We start from the raw sequence: 21,060 nt of genomic DNA, 5'->3' as shown, positions 1-21,060 counted from the left end.
GAAATGGGAACATTTAGGAGGTGCATGTTAGATCTCCAGACAGAGGCTTTCATGAATCATCATCAGCATGAAAGGAATTTCTATTGAAAAGTTTTGCTATAGATGAATGGTAGGTAATGTAAGGCCTGAGGGCACCATCTATCCTGACAGGTCCTCCTGTCCTCTTAAAAGGGCTTTCCCCTTGGAATACGTTATGCACTCAGCATTTGTACTTCCAGGATCAGAAATATCTGTTGGGTTGAGTTGTAATACTTGTCTCAAAACCCAAAAGAGTATTACAGACTGGATAATTTTCTTTTGTTCAGAGTTCATCACAAAGCAGCAAAGACCTTTCCTTCCCCGCCCCCTTGTCCTTCTGGTGTTAATTGTAGACCCTTCTCCTTAGTGGGAGCAGCTTCCCTTTCAGCTGCCTGGAGAGGAAAAAGTGGCCTAGTGAAAAGAAGCTAACTGGTCTAAAGAATCTGCCTGATCTCAGGAGAGGGAAGCCAACGCGGGGAATGAACGAGCTGTGGGTTTGCGGCAACTGCCAACTGAAAGCTTAGAAGCTGTCCAACTGCGGGTGAGTGTCTCCCCCAGCTCCTTATAGATCGGCAGTGCATTTTTCAGTGGGAGGAAGGAGCGGGTAAACGGCTCAAAGATTTACTGTGGTCCCGAGTCAGAAACAACTTAAAAAGCGAAGACTCCAGAGCGGAAGGGATGAGTGTGGAGATTAAGCGGCAGCGGCTTAATTTATGTTTTTACCCTCTAACTCTGGAAGTTAAATGGCAGCTTGAGAAAAGAATGATTAAAGGAGGGAAAAAAAGAGAAAAAAGGGGGCCTAGATGAGAAGAAGAGGTGTGAAGAAGGTTTTTATTCAGGAAAACTGCCTTTTGAAACTGAGATTGATTGTGAATTCCAATGATGGAAGAACTGGAATGATGTCTACAGTCTCCATTTAAATCAAATCACCAAAAATAATTCTAAATGGCCACCAATTGGGGAGAACAAAGGAGACTCACGGAGAATAGATAGTCTCCATATAAATCACCCAGCTCCATTTAAACAACCCAGCTGATTAGTCAGCCTGAATTTAAATTCCCACTCAGCTGATTAGACAACCTCCACTAAACCCCCACCCAAATCTCATCCTTTCCAAACTCCAAAGTAGATGATTGATGAGCTCATTCAAATCTTCTCCATTCAAATCTATCAAACAGCAACGCTTCCTCTTTAAAACAAAAACAAAACAAAACCCAAAAAACATGGCTTTAAGGAAAAACAAAGGAACTTTACACCACAAACCTCCAATACTATACTACCTCTAGTATTTCAGTACCTCAAGACCAAATATTTATAGATCCTTAGTCTATAATCATTGATTTATCATATAATAGTAAAATAATTAATTGTTAAATGACCACTAATTTACTGATTCATTGAACTGATAGAGATTTAATACTGTATCATTGATTATCTAGTCCATTGATTGATTGATTGATTCTTAGTAATAAATTGATTGATTTTTAGTAATAAGTAACCTTACTTTTGATTTGTTCTCTAACTTATCAATTAACATTTATTAATTACCAACATTCATTAAGTAACTGTCTACCTATCACATTAATTAGCTATTGTAATTGTTTAGTGTACTATTGTCATTGACTATGCCAGCCAGAAACTCCAGAAACTCCAAATCCTCCACTACCAAACAACAACAAAAAATATCTCTACCAATGACCTCCCAGACTCCTGTACATGCTTCAGATGTCTTAAAACCATCAACGAAATCAAAAATAACATCAAATGTTACCTATGTGACAATCAAGCCCACCTTGTCTGCTTAAACTTAAACAAAGACCTAGCTGATCTCCTAAAAGCATCAGATACTTTCCCTTGTCTATGTCCATCATGTTTTCCTAAGCCAAACAAACCAAGTACCCTGCCTGACAAAGTTGATAGCATAGAATCACTCATGCACTCAGTAGAAAAATGCTTAGCAACACGTTTTGAAACAATTATACAAGAAAGCCTAATTTCTCTTGAGAAAAAAATACAGTACTGATAAGTGACTACCTATCAGCTCAAAATCAAATCCTAAGCCAACAACCACTACCACAACTTGTTGTGGCCCCGATTCCCGATTCCCGATTCCCGAGCCTATGCTGTCAGAGGAAGAGGACCTGGAAGATGAGGAGGAGGAACTGGGAATGCCTTCCCCAGGACCTTCCTCTCTGGCAATGCCTTCCTCCCCAGGACCTTCCTGCCTGATAATGCCTCAGGTTGCATCAGACAACCGAGAGGAACAGCCTGAGATTAATCAGGAGGAAGGCATATTGGAGCAGCCCCTGACAGGGAGCAAAGAGGAAGAGTGTTGGCTCAATCCTAAGCAGCGTTGTAGGGAGAAACGTGAGCAGCAACATAGGAGGTATGGGAGGGTCAGAGAGTGAGCTGAGTCATTGAGCCACACCCCATAGGGGATAAAAGTGGGTGTGTTTTCTCCTTAAACTTTGCACAGGACAAAGTTTAACCTTACTTCAGATTTTCTTTGTGGACTGCCTTGTGATTTTCTGTGAGTAAAATTTTATTTACTATCAGTTCGGACTTGGCATGCAGGACATGTTGGAATGTCAAGAATATTATCAGTTCCAAAGAATTAACTCTGTGAAGTCCGAGCCAGCTTGCCTGCCTGGGTTTGTGTGAGTTTGTACTCTTTCATCTTTTGGGAAAGAGGAAAGGCGAGACAGAACAACAACTACTACCTCAACTACAATCACAACTACAACCAAAAACAACCACCAAACCACAACCATAAATAATTACTATCCCATCAAATAATTCCACAAATGATATCTCCTTACTCATCAGAGACACCATTGAACATGATCAAAAACGTCCAAATGCCATCTTATTTGGTCTTGAAGGCACCAACAAATCAGATGACATCACCAAAGTTCATAATATCATAAGCAACTCAAATACAACAAACATCTCTCCTGAAGATATCATTGAAGTAACCAGAGATGGCCCTGAGTCCAAATACAATGATGGCTCGGTGGCCCCAAAATTTTGTAGAGTTGTTTGCAAATATGAATCCAGCAAATGCATACAATAAACGCCATTGCAAAAACCAATCCCAACCACAAAAAACTTTGCTCAAGACCAGACTTATCCATACTGCAAAGAATCCGCTCCCGTGAACTCCGCAAGGAACTCAAAAGACATCTAAACAGTGGAGAGAAGGATCTCTACATTGACTACCGCACTGATTGTATCAAAAGTAAGTCACACAACCCACAACTCCACATCCAACCCTACCTCATCGAACCCACCATCACTCAAAACTAGGCACGCACACCCCTAACTACCTCAATTCCAACTACAACTGGCCTTAAATGCAAGCTACTCAATGCAAGAAGCCTTGTGAATAAAATACCTGAATTTCTCCTCTTACTAAATATGGCTAAATTCAACATCATATTTGTCTGTGAAACATGACTCAATGCATCTCTCCCTGACTCCATTACCACAGTAATAGACTATCATGTTTACGAATCAGATTGTGAAATCCGTAGAGGAGGTGGTGTTGCTATCTTCTATAAAAAAGTCCTTACATCTAAAAAAACATCCAAGTTACCCAAGAGCTTGCTCTTCCTGAGACCATCATCTGTGAACTGTCCTTAAATATCACATTTCAATTCTTACTATGTTACAGAGCCCTTGATTAGGACATCAAACATGTAAACAGGCTAAATTCACTACTAACACGGGCAACATCCTGCCCACACACTTTTTCTTGGTGACTTCAATCTACCTCACATTAACTGGATCCTAAATAAATGTAAAATTGAACCCATAAATGCAACCTGCTACAATGCTGTAACAAACCTGGGACTGGAACAACTAGTAAACAACAATACTAGACTTAATAATTGCCTCGATCTCATCTTCTGTTTGAATTCAATTTACGGAATACAAATTAAAGAATCCTTTTCTGACAGTGACCACAGCATGATTTACTTTTGTCTCAACATACGTCCACACAAAAATCAACACAACGATGTGATCCCCAATTATAACTTCAAAAAAGGCAACTATGATCTTATAGACAACGATCTCTCATCCCTTGATTGGCAATTTCTATTCACTGGATGCAATACTGTTGAAGACCATTACAACATATTTTTACTTGAAGTCAAAAGAGTCATCAAACTATATGTACCAATAACAACTTCAAAAACCAGAAAAAACAGATTACCCATAACAATAAGGAAGCTTCAATCCAAAAAGAGATCACTTTGGCAGAAAAACAAATCTGGTCACGTTGCCAACTTCAAAAGCCGATACAAAAATTTATGCCACCAGATAAAGACTGAATGCACCAATTATCACATTAAACAAGAGGAAAACCTTCTTCGCACCAATTCCACCCACACTTTCTACAATTTTGTAAACAACAAACTAAAAGACTCAAGGTCCATCCCACCCCTGAAAGGACCTGATAGTAAAGACTGCAATGACAACACTATTAAAGCCAACCTCTTTAACACATTCTTTGGCTCAGTGTTTGAAAACAGCAATGGATCATGCCCAGTATTTCCTAGTTGAACCACAGACAACTACAATGATCTAATACATATTGATTTTACAGTAGACAATGTTGAAAAAGCACTATGCAATCTAAAACCATCTCCATCTATTGGACCGGACAGAATATGTGCCTACTTCTTAAAAAAGCTATCCACTGCCATAGCTGAACCTTTAAGCATAATCTTCAGAAAATCTTTCAGGACCAGCTCCTTGCCAAACCTATGGTCACTAGCCACGGTCATCCCCATCTTCAAAAAGGGAGACCCCAGCCTTGTTGAAAATTAAAGACCAATCTCTTTATGCTGTGTCACCTATAAAGTCATGGAATCAATTATTAACCAATCCATTATCCTCCATTTAGAGACAAACAACCTCCTCTCTAATAAACAATTTGGTTTCAGAAAAAAACTATCCTGCAATCTGCAGCTCTTACACTGCAAAAACATATGGACTACACAACTCGATCAGGGCAAAGCAATAGATGCAATCTACATAGACTTCTGTAAAGCCTTTGATTCAGTGGTACACGACAAACTACTCCTAAAACTAAAATCCTATGGTATCTCTGGACACCTGCATAACTGGATAGAAGCATTCCTGTCAAACACACAACAAATGGTCAAAATTGGGAGCGTCCTATCAAATTCTGTACCTGTCAACAGTGGTGTCCCCCAAGGCAGTGTTCTAGGACCAACTCTTTTCATACTCTATATAAATGACCTCTGTGATCATATTAAGAGCAACTGCATTCTCTTCGCTGATGTTGTAAAGCTATTCAACACCACAGACAATACTGCTACCCTTCAAAAAGACCTCAACTATGTATCAGAATGGTCAAATGGCAACTTCAAATCTCAACAAATAAATGCTCTGTCTTACATATTGGCAAAAAATCAGAAAATAAAATATAGGCTGAAAAGTCAAGACCTTATTGATGATCCAAACTCTGTCAAGGATCTTGGAGTACTCATCTCTAATGACCTAAGTGCCAGAGCCCACTGTAACTACATAGCCAAAAAGGCATTAAGAGTTGTTAACCTAATCTTTGATTTTACTATTCAATTAATTTACATGAATCTTGATCTTTTAAACTAGTCAGTAATCACACTATTTGCACTAAACACTCTATTCACACTAATCAATTAAAACAATAAATCAATTAAACCATTAATAAAATATATTATAGAAATTGATTATCTAATCGTTGATATAGGTAATGAGGTAGGAAAGTTGTAAGTTTTGAGGTAATGAATTAATCAGTGTTTGATTAAAGTAATGAGGTAGTATTAAGAGTCTGCAAGGAAAGGGTTGTTTTACTAGCAGCTGTAGTTGACTGAATGAGAGGAATTTATTGCTCTTTGTAATAGCAGATTGCTATTACTCTGTAAACAAAAGGCTGTAACACGATGTTCAAAGGGTTTTTGAAATAGAGTAAAACTTGCTGAATTAAACACTTTAACTACAATCAATATGTCTCTGAATAAGATTGTTTTGCAATAGTTTCTTAAAGCTCTTCAAGTTGAGTAGTAGTAAAAATACAGCCCAGAAGTTTGGGTTAACCAATCCAATCTGTCCTTTACTTTCAACTAAATCTGACAGTAACTCCAGATCGTTAATCGCAGCTATTTTCCTCCTTAGAGTCCCACTTTCCAAGGAAAATTCCACTGCAGAAATTGGAGTGATTTTTTACCAAGATTAAGCACGCTGTTACAAGATCTTTCCTTTCTTTTTTATTTCTGTCACAGCTTTGATTTAGCCATGCTAAGTCTCTTTTTAGTTTGGATGGAGAGGTTTTCTTCTAGTCAGTCACAAAAGCATTCCTCTGCCGTCCAGGGTGACTTTTGGCTACTAAGAGCCTCAGGGCTTTTTCCTCCCTCCTTGTTTTTTTTCTGCCAGCTGACCGATGTGGCGGTGAAAACTGCGTGGGGGGATATTAAAGGAAATGCATTGTCTGGCGTGGAAGATAACTTCTATCAGCTGTGTGAGGGATTTAAATGAAGGTAGGTTGTTTGCACTCCATGAGGCAGGCTCCGAGTGAAGGAAAGGGCTTCACTTCTCTGGGGAAGGAGAGGAGGGCTCCGGATCTGTTAGCAGGAATATTTGGGCTCCACGGCTTCAGAATCTAGCGTTTTTGGGCTTGTTTTTGGACTCAGGTTTACTCACAGTTACTGGTGTAACAGCAGCTTTAAAAGTGGTTTCTGGTGCAGGTGATGGCTTTATAGGGAGATAGTGGTCCAGGAGCGAGAGCTTCACCTTCCTAGTTGGGCGTCGCCATCTTTAATATGAATCATACATTGCAATGTCCTACCAGTCAATGAATACTTCAGCTTCAACCATAATAAAAGAGCAAACAATAGATACAAACTCAAGGTTAATCGCACCAAACTTGATTGCAGGAAACATGACTTCAGCAACAGAGTGGTCAATGTCTGGAATACTCTACCTGACTCTGTGGTTTCTTCCCCAACCCCGAAAAACTTTAACCTTAGACTGTCTACTATTGACCTCACCCCTTTCCTAAGAGGTCTGTAGGGGGCGTGCATAAGCGCACCGACATGCCTACCTTCCCTGTCCTATTGTTTCTTTTATTTTTCTTATATGTATCCATGTATTCATAACTATGTTTTTACTTATACCTATTATCTTGTTAGCAATTGACAAACCAAATAAAAAAAATAAATAAAATAAAAATTGAGGAACAAAGGATTTGAGATAGGTCACGTTCTTCTTTCAGACTTTGGGGAGATGACAGAGCGATAAAGATTCTTCCTCCCCCCCCTCTTCTTTTCTATTGAAGCACAAATTTTTGGTGCCTGCCAGTGGTGGTATTCAATTTTTTTTTACTACCAGTTCTGTGGCCGTGGTTTGGTGGGCATGGCAGGGGAAAAATACTGTAAAATCCCCATTCCCTCCCCACCCCACTAACCTGCTTTCCAGCTCCGTTCTCTTCTGCAGGGCAACTAAAGAAGACCCAATCAATCAGCTGGGACTCGGGAGGCAGCGAATAGATGGGGGTGGAGCCAACCAGAGGTGTTGTTTACCGGTTCTCTGAACTACTCAAAATTTCCTCTGGGAAAAACATTTAAAACCTAAATATTTATTTCTGTCTTCCTTTCTTCAAGAAAAATCACATTTTTTTTAACACTATGCTCAGCCATCTGCCATACATAGGAAACCTAACCACTGCCCTCTACCTTTAGTTGTGTATGAATGTCTTAAAACAGAAGTATGGTACACCCAGATGTACACTTTGTTGTTTGGCAAAATGGTATAATAGAATTTGGGAAGAAAAATACCTCACTCTCACATGGGAAACAGTTGTTAGCTCATAAAACATGGGCATTTAGAAACAAAAGGTGAAAACATTTTTATTTTATTTACATAAATAAACTGGAATGATTTCCTGAGAAAATGGAGCTCACAAAATATGGAGGAGAAGATGGCACTGGGGAAATGTTAGAACTAAAGTTCAGTTGTTGTTGAACTGAACTATAGAATGGAACTATGGAATGAAATCGATAAATTTTGAGTGGAGGGAAGGAAAAATTAGAAGTAAAGTGGTTTTTATCTGTTCCCAAGAAGCAGGAGCACAATGGATTTCACACTGAGCTTTCCAAGCCAAGATTTAGTCAGGACAAAATGTCTCAATTCTCAGATATCTAGAATGGAATAAAATTTCATTCAAACAATAAATCTGATAGGGATGATGAGAAGACCAGTAGTGGCATGAAACATTATTTAAAAAAACAAATGAACAACAACAACAACAACAAAAACTCCTACTTGAACAGTTTGCTTAAAAATAGATATAAAGCAAATCTTTTTTTTTTGCAAGAATCCAAGCATGATATTTGCCATCTTTTCGACATCCACTTCCAGATGTGATTCCACACTCCGGCAAAGCAGATAATACTGTAATATAATTTTTCACACAGTTTGCTGCTATTGAATGAAGGCAGTTAATAAGTCATTGGGACAATAGTCTAATTATTCTGCTGTTTGTACTGTTTCTCTCTATTTTGCCTTTATGCATCACACTATATATGCATTTTAAACATTTCTTTTAACACCTTCTTTTGTTTCGCCAATCTTTTGTTTATGTGCATAATCATAATAATAAAGCTAATAATTCTGTGCATAATGCAGGAGCCTAGAAAAATGGATGCACTGAACAGTAAAATGCCATTTTATTTTATGTTTTTATGCAGTGTGCTGTACTGTACTAGGAACACTATTTGAGAAAAGCTCTTCTTGTGAAGATGGCCTTTATTTAATAAAGCAAATTGCTGTCCAAAATATCAAACATACCTTTTCCCGTAGACTTTTGGGGGAACTGTGGCTCTCGACCTCATGGGATTTTAAACTTCAAAGATAAGAGACCTTTCAAAAATGCTAGAATGCCAGTGATTAGGTAGCTTGTCAGTGAGGGGAGCTGGTTCAGAAACCAGGAGCTGATTGACAGCATGTTTGTTATTTAAAAGGTGTACAACCCCAGCTGCTCTTGTCCTATTCCTTTGGATTGTGGCAATTGTGCTTAATTTTATTTTTTATTAAAGTGAATGTAGTAATGCCTGTTAACATACGTGTATCTGTGCATTTCTGGGGATTTGAGTCACAGTTTTGTAATTAAGGGTGGTTAAAAGGTTTTTTGTAAGGTGTTGCTTCAGGTTATATTTCCAGTGTATTTTTGTTAGTCCAGTGAAACCTTAAACCTTTTATAGAGGGATTAAAATAATTATATTATATAATATGGAAAGGCTTAAAAAAACCCTTCTTCCATATTATTTATGACTCATACCGTCCATTCCTCCTAAGCCTCTTATGTATTTATGAAACTGAAGAGTTTTCTTGTTCCCCTTGGTTTCTTACTGATGTGTGAAATATGTGGTAGTCCTTTTAATGATCTCTGTGAACCCTCATATTCTCTTTTCAAAGCGCTATGCTAAATGACAAGATATTCAGTCCAGCAAGCAATCTTTTAATGACCTGTTTGCCATCACTGATTAAAAGAAGGGACATCGAAAATGAATTTGTGACTTTACATTGAAAATGCAGGCCTGGCGTGAAATATTATGGCAGTTTGTTGTGGGGTGTGGGTGGGCTGGAGAAATCATTTGATGCATTGTCTCTGCTAAAATACAGTAGCAGTGTCTAATGGAGCATTGCACCTCTAGGTCTTCTAAATAAATAACAGAAATAGATACAAATAAGTAAAGGATTTCTTTAGCTCTGATTAAAAGTTCCTCTAAGGCTTAAAAAAAGAGCAGAATCGGTTTGCACTATTCCAATAAGGACTTTTTTCCAATATAGATCTTTTTCCTAGCACATTCCAGAGAAGAAGCTATAATAATTAAGCAACAAAAACAGCAGAGTCCTATGGCGCTTCAACAATGAACAATTAGTTTAATCTCAGATAAGCTTCCATAGATCTCAATATTTATCTTGAGAAAGAAGTATGTACAAGTGATAAGGGAAGGGGAAGAAATATTAGAGCCTACTGTTTATTATTCTAGTTACATTCATGTGGGTGCATGGGTTTAGCTGGTGATAATAATATAGACATATATTTATGAAATATATTAATATATGTTTCTGAATTATGAACTATGACTCAGATTATATCTATCTATCTATCTATCTATCTATCTATCTATCTATCTATCTATCATCTATCGGTATCAATCATACACCTCATATTTTAATATACAAAACTATCTGCATTCTCTACCACTATGTAAAAAAAAATTAAGGACTGGGGTTTGGATAAATAGTACCATATAGTATAGTCTGCTTTATGTCTTTTTCTCTCTGACATATATCTCTTCTTAGTGCCATAAATATAAAATATCCTCCTCTTCATTGAATCTTCTTTACTTTCTCTTTTACCATTTCAAGTGTTGAGGAATCTTCATTGAATGCCCATTCAAATCTGCTCTTCATAGAATTATGTACACTATCAGCCTTCTAGACTGGATCTATAATAGACAAGAATAAGCATGGCCTACCTTCTCCAAAGCACATCAGATCAGTTTTTCCAACGCCAATCTTATATTGAAAACTCAGCAAATAAAGGAGGTTAGTATAGGTCAGTGATGGGTAACCTTTTCAGCACCAAGTGCTCAAGTGCTCAATGGATAAACTTTTTGGCACCAAGTGCTCAAATGCAACATGCATGTGACACCCCCCTGCAACCCCTCACCCATGAGCCCTGCCCTCCCACGCATGTGTGCATGCTTCTGCCCCCATGCATGTGTGCACAATCCCCACATGTGCACCCCACCCCTGCACATGCGCGGCAGAGACCTGAAGACCAGTTGACCAGCAGGAGGCGCACGCATGCATGGCAGAGCTGAGCTGGAGCGATGGCTCGCATGCCCAGAGAGAAGGCTCTGCATTCCATCTCTGGCACGCATGCCATAGGTTCACCATCACAGGTGTAGGAGATCGATACTAGAAGAATGCCAAACCTTTTGGTCATTGAAATATCTTCAATATCCAATTGTAAAATAGCTAGTTCAGGATGCTCTAGTGGTGGTTCAAACTTTTTAAGGGGGTTATCTGATCCTGATTACAATTCTGATTTCTACTTAAGGACAAAAATGACCTATTTTAAAGTCATCCACATCCAGTGTCATTGAAATAGTCTGTTTAAGGGTTAGAACAGATGTTAGATGTTAGAAAGAGTGTCCTGAGGTTAGTACTTTTCTACCAAGAAATATTTTGTGTTCCTCTAATTACTGTTTCCCATTGATCTTCTCCCTTGTGAGTGAAAATGACATAGTTAGTGGTAGTTTTTTCAGATTCTCAAGGCTTGTAATAAAACGAGAAGATAGAGATGTTACTAAATGAAAGGCCCCTATCCCTTTTCCTTAGCTGGTTTTCAAGGATCTGAAAAATATAAATACATAGAAAATTCAACTTACTGGGTTTTCTCGATTTCACGGACATCAATATGTTATCTGGGCAAGCTTGAGTTGGTGGAATAGGATGAGTGAAAACTGTGGGATTGATCTGTTGGGAAGGAAGAATAAAGCACCAAGATCAAGGAAAGTCTTGAAATTATTGATAAGAAGCTTGTAACAGGATTTCAGTTTATAAAATGGAAACAAATATAGGCATTTAATGTGGGATAAGAGTAATGAAATGTGTGAATACTATGTGCATTAGATTGAGGTAAAGGAGTTAAAATTAGAAAGCAGAAGATACAAGGATAAGTTTGCAGTAGCCTCAAGAAATAAGCCAAGGTTTTACAGAAGAAATAGAAAGGATAGATGCATTTTTGTAAAGATGATATGATTTGGGAACAAGCAGAAAATTGTCATGAAGACTGTAAGAAAAAAGCCTTAGACAAAAGCTGATAAGTTTTCAATCCTTGTGATGGATGAAAAGCCACCAAAGAGGTGTTGACAGGTACACAAACTTACTGATATTGTCCCTCCTAACATTTAGGAATGCTAGACACTTTTTGATGACAGCTATGGTAAAAGTTAGGCTTTTGATCTGCTATCCCAGTCATATAGTGTGATGACCCAGGGCATGGCACAAAGGCAACACAGTCATATAAGTAAGAAAAGTCCCTTTATTACCCCCAACTTTGCCCCCAATGTCCAGTTACCTTCAGCTGGAGAAAAAACTATCGCAAGAACAATCTTTAAATGAAGGAAATTCAGTCCGAAAACAAAGTGCATATAAACTGTAAATAAAAATCCACACAAACCATGTTGCAGCAATTAACTGGACAGGGCAGGATAAGAAATTGCAGACTTCAAAGGGCAACAAAACACACACAGTTGGGAAGATGCCAGGCACCCAGATAAGTCTCGACCATAAAAGATAACTCACAATTTGTTTACCACGAGTTGCTGTGCGCAAACTCCCTTTTTAAACACTGTGTTTCCAGCTGCAGCTAATGAAGAGAATCAGAGCCCTTTCCTCCCCCATAAGCCACGCAACTCACATTGCTCCCTTCTCCATTCCTCCCTGTGTGCCCTAGGATGAAGAGGAGGTGGGCCTGGGTCTTCCTCTGAATTCCCTCTGCCTTGCTCTACCTCTCCCCTGCTTTGCCCAGATGGACTTTGCCCTTCCCCAGTTTCTTCCACATCCACCAGAGCCACACTCTCACTCCCTTTCAGCTACACAGCCTCCCTCTCGGAATCAGATTCCAACAGGGACATGACATATAGTTTCTCATTCTGTTTGAATCTCTGCATATTTGAAGGATTTCACTTTTTATAAAATTTAACTTCAAGTTTTCTTTAGCTCCGTAAGTTTGTTATTTATTTCACTGAATTTATGTCATTTTGTACTATTAGCTTTTTAGATATACTCTACTTACATATTTGTAAATAAGCCAAACAAGAAACCCACACCAAAAATATTGTTTTCCCAGACCTGGGCTCCCAGGGAACTGAAGACATTCTTAAATGGCTCCATTGCTGAGATGACTATTATTATCAGAGCCATGGTGACGCAGTAGTTTGAATGCAATATTGCAGGCTAACTTGTTAAGGTATTCCCCATTAGGAGAATGAGTGCACACAGGGAGACGTAGTGAGAGTGGTGATGAATAACACACAACCAGCATACAGATACACTGAATAGTAAAATGTAAGTTTTACTTCCAGTAAACCTGTAAAGAAAGTCCAACGAACAGTCCAAATTATACACGTTTAAAACAGTTAGTATTCAAAACAACCAATCCAGGGATAATCCAAAAATGAAGTCCTTTTCTTTACCAGTATCATAAACAAAGTTCAGTAAACAGCGTTTGCAAACAGTTGCAAGACTCACAGCAATTCAAGCAGAATGACGATCAGGCAAATGGCAAAAAGGAAGCAAAAAAGGACAAACCAGGTTTCTGGCTCCATCTTATGGCCGTTGGAGGAACCTCAGCCAATCACAATTACAACATTCTCTTAAAGAAACAACAGTATTAAATGACTATCCTGGTTTATGTATTGCCAAACCAACTGTTAGGTGACTATCATTCCTAACATAACTCACTGCTCATTCCAGGAGTTTGATTCTTAGCGGCTCAAGGTTGACTCAGCCTTCCATCCTTCTGAGGTTGGAAAAACAAGGACCCAGAGTGTTGGGGGCAATATGCTGAGCCTGCAACAGCTTAGAGAGGGCTATAAAGCACAGTGAAGCAGTATATAAGTCTAAGTGGTTTGCTATTCTATATTTGCCTAAAGGTTTATATATTTGTCTCTGTAATATTAATCTTCTAATGTCAATCTTTATATTATTATATTGATGGTTTTGTATGTATATCGTTCAAATGGATTGTTGTATGTGTCCAGAATTTCTTCTTGTGAGATGGGTGGCTTATATAAAATTTATTAATAAATAACTCACCAGTTGCAATTGCTCTGATTCCTCCAAACTTATCAAACAAACTTTCTGGTATAACACTTCTTACTGTAACTTAAATGTGAGTCAGCAGTATGCTGCAGCTACCAAGAAAACCAATGCAGTCCTAGGCTGCATCAACAGAGAGATAGTATCAAGATCAAACAAAGTGATAGTACTGCTCTATAGTACACTGGTGTGGTTACTGTGTCCTGGTCACTGCAATGCAAAGTAGATGCTGAGGCTCTTAAAGGAGTACAGAGACAAGCAACAAAGATAATAAGGGATCTGGAGGCTAAATCCTATGAAAAATGGCTAAGGGAACTAGGTCTGTTTAGCTTAATAAAGAGAAGACTGTGGGGAGATATGATAGCCGTCTTCCAATATTTGAAAGACTGCCTCAGGGAAGAAGGCATCCATTTATTCTCCAAAGCCCCTGAGGGTAAGACAAGAAGCAATGGATGGAAACTTTCAGAGGGAAATACAACCTGGAAACAAAAAGGAAATTCCTGGCAGTGAGAACTGTTAAGAAGTGGAACAGCTTGCTTTCCAGAATTGTGGGTGCTCCAGTGCTAGAGGTTTTCGATAAAAGATTGGATAACCATTTGTCCAAGATTATATGAGAACTCCTGCTTTGGGCAGATGGTTGGACAAGAAGACCTCCAAGGTCCCTTTCAGCCCTATGACTCTATGAATAAAGACAAATGAATCACTAGAGGAAAGAAATGGTCTAGAGTAGTTGTCGCCAACCAGTGGGCTGGGGACCCTTTCAGCCCTATGACTCTATGAATAAAGACAAATGAATCACTAGAGGAAAGAAATGGTCTAGAGTAGTTGTCGCCAACCAGTGGGCTGGGGACCACTGATGGTCCGCAAGAAAATTTTGGTGGTCCGCAGAGAAATGTTCCCCCCCAAAGCATTCCCCCCAAAGCAATTAATCCAGGCTGCACAGGAACACAAGGCTGCGCTGCCGACATGGCCCGCCCACCCGTTGGCCCCTACCCTTCTGCCAAGTGCAAACCTTACCTCGAGTAGAGCCATGCAAGCTGGAACTAAAAGGTAAGACCAATGGCAGGGGAGGGAAATCCACCCTGGGGTGGCTTGCTGATGTTGGTGGGAAAGTTGGTCCCATATTCCAGAGCTGCAGTAGTCACAGGACTGGTCCTTTGGTCATCCTGGAGCAGCTCCTCCAGTCCATGGCAGGCCGGTGCACCTGGTGGAGGAGCAGCTGCTCCGGGATGACCAAAGGTCCAGTCCTGTGACTACTGCAGCTCTGGAATATGGGACCAACTTTCCCACCAATGTCAGCAAGCCACCATCAGTCAAAATTCATATTAGTGGTCCGCAGGATTTAAAATTGGTGGTTGCTGAGGTCCAAAAGGTTGGTGACCCCTGGTCTAGAGTAAAATCTAAGATGAAAGGGTATGAACTTTGACTGAACTAAAATCCCCATTTGTTTCTTCAGCATGTGTGCTTGGGACTTAATAACATGTAAACTGCATCATTCATAAACAGAATTTCAAATAATAAAGAAAAACACAAGAAACTATCTGAGTTCACAATTCAATCTCATAAATATCCCTAAAATTTTGATAAATTTAACTGAATTCATTCCTGAGTTCGGTCAGTTGAGTCCAAAAAGGAATTCAGGTTGCTTTAGATCCATAAAACCTTGCTGCCTTATATTTTCTACAGTTAGGAGAATCCAGCAGCATATTTTGAACTCCTGCAGAAAAGTGATGCTTAGCCTAGAAAACAATTAAGGACATAGGCGAAATTGATTCACTTTGTTAGTAATAACTGAGCTCTCCTGTTTCTCAAATGTATTCTGTAATAGGCAGTATGTGTACGCTACCCTTCACATTTAGAATTGGATGATCTATGCCAGCATTTTTGGTGTCTATTGGCAGTTCCAAAACAAATGGTACTCTGAATTCTGTCTAGTTACTGTATTGATTCCAAGCATAATTAATACCACTCACCTAAAGGGTAACAAATAAACCAGGCAGCTCTGAATCAAGATAGAATACTTCCTGTTCAGGTAAATCTGGTTTGGTAAGATTAAGATAGCATGTTTTATTAAGTGAATGTTAAGCTTTTTTTTTTTTTTTTTTACATATATGACAATCTTGGAATGTTTTTTTTTTTTTACTACATATTACTTCTTAACAAAAATATCTATTTCCCAGATGAACACGGTTGACTTTTTCAAAGCAGTTCCAATATTCAAGCACAAATTTCAATTTGCTTAAGTGCTTTTGGGGGGGCAATATTGTTGATTGATAATGTATGCATGCATATGTGTATGTACAATATAAATGGGTGATGGTATGGACAGGTTGATGATATAACTGTAGCACAAATAAAGAACTTAAACATTTCTTATTGATATATATGGAATATAAATCATAACTTATCATAACTTATCATTATAGTTCAGTGTAAATTGGTTGACAGATATTGGCTAATGGATTAATAAAAAGATATGCAAGTTACTCTAGAAAAACATTTTAAACCAGTTTTGAAATGTACTGTATACAAACACCCACTATGCATACATATTATATACCCCCATTCATTTAGTTTAAAGCATTCTGATACTGTTTAATACTAAATTATTATGGGACAATGGATTTCTCAGTAGAGTTCAATACTATGCATTCCTACCTGTAGAATAAAATAGGTCCTGCTTTTTGGTAAATAATTTGCATGAAATTGTGTTGCTGAAGTCCTTTTTTTTAAAAAAAGATCCATTGCAACATGAGCTACATGCATTTGCAATTGCATCAACATAGAAGTCAGAAAAGATTTTTCACATTCTGCTGTCTCATAACATTTGATTCAAGTCAGCACAGATATGGTTGATCAGTGGAGTCTGATGGTATGCTGCTTAAGGGAGTTGAAAACTATCTCACATATGTGAACATGTTGCCATTATAACTATACTTGTGTAGGATTACAAGAGAAGAGACTGAAGCCTGATATTTGCCCTTGCTGTAAGCCCACAGATGGATCCAGTGCTTCCCTTCTTCTCTGCCCTACCACCTTCTTTTTGTCCCAGATTTCCTAGGAACTGTCTCCCACTTCTAAAATATACACTCAGGAGAAGAGCATTTCATTAAAAAATGGTGTGATGTCACCTGCAATTTTGGTTCATCCATTTATGCAAAGTTGGGTGACCTATGTCCTTGGTCCATACACAGCTCATAGACTAATTTCAAGAGTCCTGCACAAAAGATCAGGTCCAAGCTAAGGTAAGAGATTATCCTATCTGACACAGACTGCTGCTTGCAAGAAAAAGCAAAGGAACTCTAAGAAAAGAGTGAAAAAAGAAAGCATCACAAACTTTGAAGAGGGAAAGAATGAGTCTGAGTGAGAATTGTTGTCACTTTTAGCTTTGGGGTTTTCACCTGCCTCTTATTCCAGCCTAATCCACAAATATCTCCAGCATAATATATCTGATGAAATCTTGCCTCCAATAGAAAATATGGCTTGAAATGCTGATGACCCTCAAACATTGTCCTTGGGTCTTAGAATGTATAGAGTGGACACCTTACAGTCCTTTCTTGAAGTGGTGCCTCCAAACAGGTGTCATGCCAGTCTTTAGCCACTGCATGCCCCTCTATGGATGAAGGAACTCGGCTACCAATCTCCAAAGATACAGAGTAGGATTGCAATTGCATGGCTCCCAAATAATTACAACCAGTCTTGGGTTGCTGTAGGACATAGAAAGAGATTTCTGAAGTAGCCTATCTGTGCCTGAGAGTTGTGGTATACTCAAAAACAATGCATACCTCAAATACATAATTTGAAGCCATTTCTTATAGGCCCAGGAGAGTCTACTCCCTACACACCCCCTATCCAAAAACCATTAAAACTTCTTACCCCAACTTCCTACGCTTTCTTCTGTAAACCACCCCCCCCCCCCCCCCCCCCCACGACCTCACGCATCCCACCCCCCATAAAAGTTCTCCTAATTATTTTATATGTCAGGGTTTGCATAACAGGAAGTAAAGGTTTCTATCATGAGAATGAACTTCAGGCGTGCTCATTCCCTTTATTCCCCATGTTTCTTTTGCATGACAAAGATTTTATTTTAAAATAAAAAATAAAGACTCAATTTTTTTAAGATTCCTGTCAAGACTCCTTGTTTAAATGGGCCAGAGTATCTTCTCCTGAATATGACTTTGGTGCTTTCCGGCAGACACTGGATCATATGGTGAGCAGCTGCCATCTGAGAGGTTATACAAAAGGAATTAACAAATACAGCACTTAACTGGATAAATGGCCTAGATATTAAAACACAGAACACTTATTTTATTTTATGAACCAACTTATTTTAAAATGTTATTTAATATTTAACTTCTTATATCTTACAAAATTGACCACACATCTTCACCTTATGTGTATCATATTGCTATGCGTTCTTTTCATATATCTTTATTATTGCAATCCACATATTTCATGTCATATGCTAAATAAATCACATACAGTTCCCTATGATGGCAAAACTTAAGAAAATATTTCTTTGTTTAAACACTGGTTATTTAGGACAAGAAGCAACATGAGACTGCATATAATGAGGGACTTTGGTAAGTTTAAAACAAGTTCAAGACCCTTGTTGAGGAGAAGTGGAAAAAGCAACTGAGAAAGATAAGAGCCTCACAATCAATCATATTCAAAACAAAGAACTGGATGTTCTTGAGAAATCCTTAACTGCCTGAATAGAATTATTTCTATTAAGTAAAGTATAAAATAAATGAATTATTTTTATTATTAAGATTATTTCTATAATCCAGAACTCATACTTACCGTATGAAGTGTTTTGTTTATTTCTCTGTCTCTCTTAGGCCATCGCTAGAAGTACTTTGAATACCATATCATGGATTTTTCTAAGGCCTGTGGGAAATGAGTTTTTGTTTATTTCATTAACAGGAGAGCATTACAAGCATCTGAACAAAACTTTCAGCAGTGAAGAATCTCAACAAAGAAACATGGCTCCAGGTACTCTCCGAGACTCTGTTGAAAGAGTAAGTGCTATTTACTTTTGGAACAGAGTTCTTTATCAAGACAAATCAATAGCTTTCTTCACTTTTCTAACTTGAACATGTTTGAGTTAAAAGCAGGAGGAAGAGGGAGAGAATAAAAGGGAGAGGAGAGGCTGATTGTATCTCAGTAGCACAAATGAATGATTTAGGAATGTAAGATGTAACAACCCTTCGGCGTGAGAGAGAGAGAGAGAGAGAGAGAGATAGAATCTTGACATTTGTTGAATGATAACTGGATGATAGTAAGCTTATATGATCTCAGGAACAGAGTGCCCATCCGTCAGCTCATCTACAAACCATTCTGGGGGAATACCTGTCCAGCTGAAAATCTGGGTGTCATGCCTTGCCCCCTTTTATCTTTCCAAATAGATTTATTGTTATACTAAAATGTAGATTATTAACAATTAGAAACTATTTCATGCTTATCCAATTGTCTGTCTACAGTATATAATCATGATGTCATCTCTTGAAGGAGTTCCCCCCCCCCCTCAGATGACATAATGTGAATAGCCATTTGTTTATTTTGAATTTTCTGTTTGCTTGCTATTTTAATTATTATTGGATTGTTCTCCACGTATGTTATAAAATGACACTCTGTAGCCAATAGTTAATGGATTCTGAATGTCATTTGTCATATCTGATCATCACACATAGAAATTTGCCCCTCGAGCCATTTCTGTTTAATTCTCGTATTATTTTATTATTTGGAAGTGGAGCTATCAAAGAGAGCATGCGTTTCCAACCCAAATAAACAATTCATCATGTATCTATGAAAGTAGGTGTTAATACTAGGATCAAAATTTAAAAATGCAAGATGATGGTAATGATAACAGCACAATTCTGTATACATGCACACATTACACACTTCCCTTTAGTGTGTTGCAAATATTTAAAAGGAATAATAATTATTTTCATAGTTTTCAATCTGATTATCTGATTTATTGAAGCTTACATTCAACAGATGTAGGCAATGAACAAATTTCAGACATTAGAAATCATGATGAACCATTTGAGCTATATCAAATAGTATTTAAACAGACATCCATTCACTTTCTTGCTTTTCTTCCTTCCTTTTTTAAATCCCTGCAAATGCTGCAGTTATGCTTAGGAAACCACCTCTCAAGAGCAAATCTGGGGATCTAGCATTGATTAAAATATTTCAAGTGCTGAAAATTGTATACGATGAATTGGGAGTGGCATCCAATGTTATCTGAAGGACTTTCTCCTGTGTAGTAAGCTTTCTTGTAATTTTCCTTCCATTCTATTTTGACAAATCTGTTTTGAAGGTACCTCCAGCCTTTTGAATAATCCAGTCTACTGGTGGGTATAATTCCATTAACAGAATTCCATTAATGAAAATAACCCTACTGTGATGTCCCAATTTACCTGGAGAACTTCAAAGGAAGTAATCAATGAATGATAAAGAAGTAGACAATGCTTACTTGTTCTAAAAAAAAGTGCTACCTAAGGCTAGACATTATCATAATACATACTTGCTTCTTTATTACAAAATCCAGAAGCACGTCTCAAAAGGCAAAGATCAGACAGAATATAGTTTTAAACATCAAGGTGAAGTTTTACTTTTTGTTGTTTGCTACCACTACTCAAAAACTGGAGTATTCCTAACTGAAATTGCCTTTTAACAGATACAGATAGGGGTTCTGTTATCAGCGGAAGTGAAAAACTGGATCCCCTACCAAATATTTATATCAGGAAATCTTCAATTTTCTTCAGTGGAATTTTTCCTAGCATTACTTTTGGCTGTAAAGTTCTATGAAAATAATGTATTTCCAAAGAAGTGGATTTAACGGCATCCAGTGTACAGCAATAAACTTTTACCCAGGGCATCAAACTGATTAGTTTTTTTTTTTAAATGAAGGCAATGTTAGTGCCTAGAGGAGTTCTTAGCTCATTTCTCTCAAAACAAATGCAAGGGGTAGGATGTCCTATTCCTTAAACTTTGTATCCAGTTATATTAGAGCTGAACTCAACTTTCCTTTTGAAAATGCCCATAGAGTGTTTGGGCAAGAAAACTGAGTGGACAATTTCTCTGAATTTCTCCACGGAAATCAAACTTCAAAGTTTCAGTTGGGGA

General features: G+C 38.1%; 1 long non-coding RNA gene across 1 annotated transcript; it reads left to right on the top strand.

Moving 5' to 3' along the window:
- The first annotated feature begins 400 nt into the window (after positions 1 to 400).
- On the top strand, positions 401 to 19,326 carry LOC148131240 (uncharacterized). The gene is made up of 3 exons (XR_015748338.1): positions 401 to 559; positions 18,048 to 18,136; positions 18,853 to 19,326. It is a non-coding gene; the product is annotated as an uncharacterized LOC148131240 (long non-coding RNA).
- The last annotated feature ends 1,734 nt before the right edge of the window (positions 19,327 to 21,060 follow it).

Source organism: Notechis scutatus, chromosome 3, assembly GCF_049901735.1.
Source record: "Notechis scutatus isolate UNSWTSFEM ecotype Mainland chromosome 3, rNotScu1.2, whole genome shotgun sequence".
Classification (NCBI taxonomy): Eukaryota; Metazoa; Chordata; class Lepidosauria; order Squamata; family Elapidae; genus Notechis; species Notechis scutatus.
The sequence above is the reverse complement of the archived record's forward strand: the minus strand, read 5'-3'. Positions and strand labels throughout refer to the sequence as shown.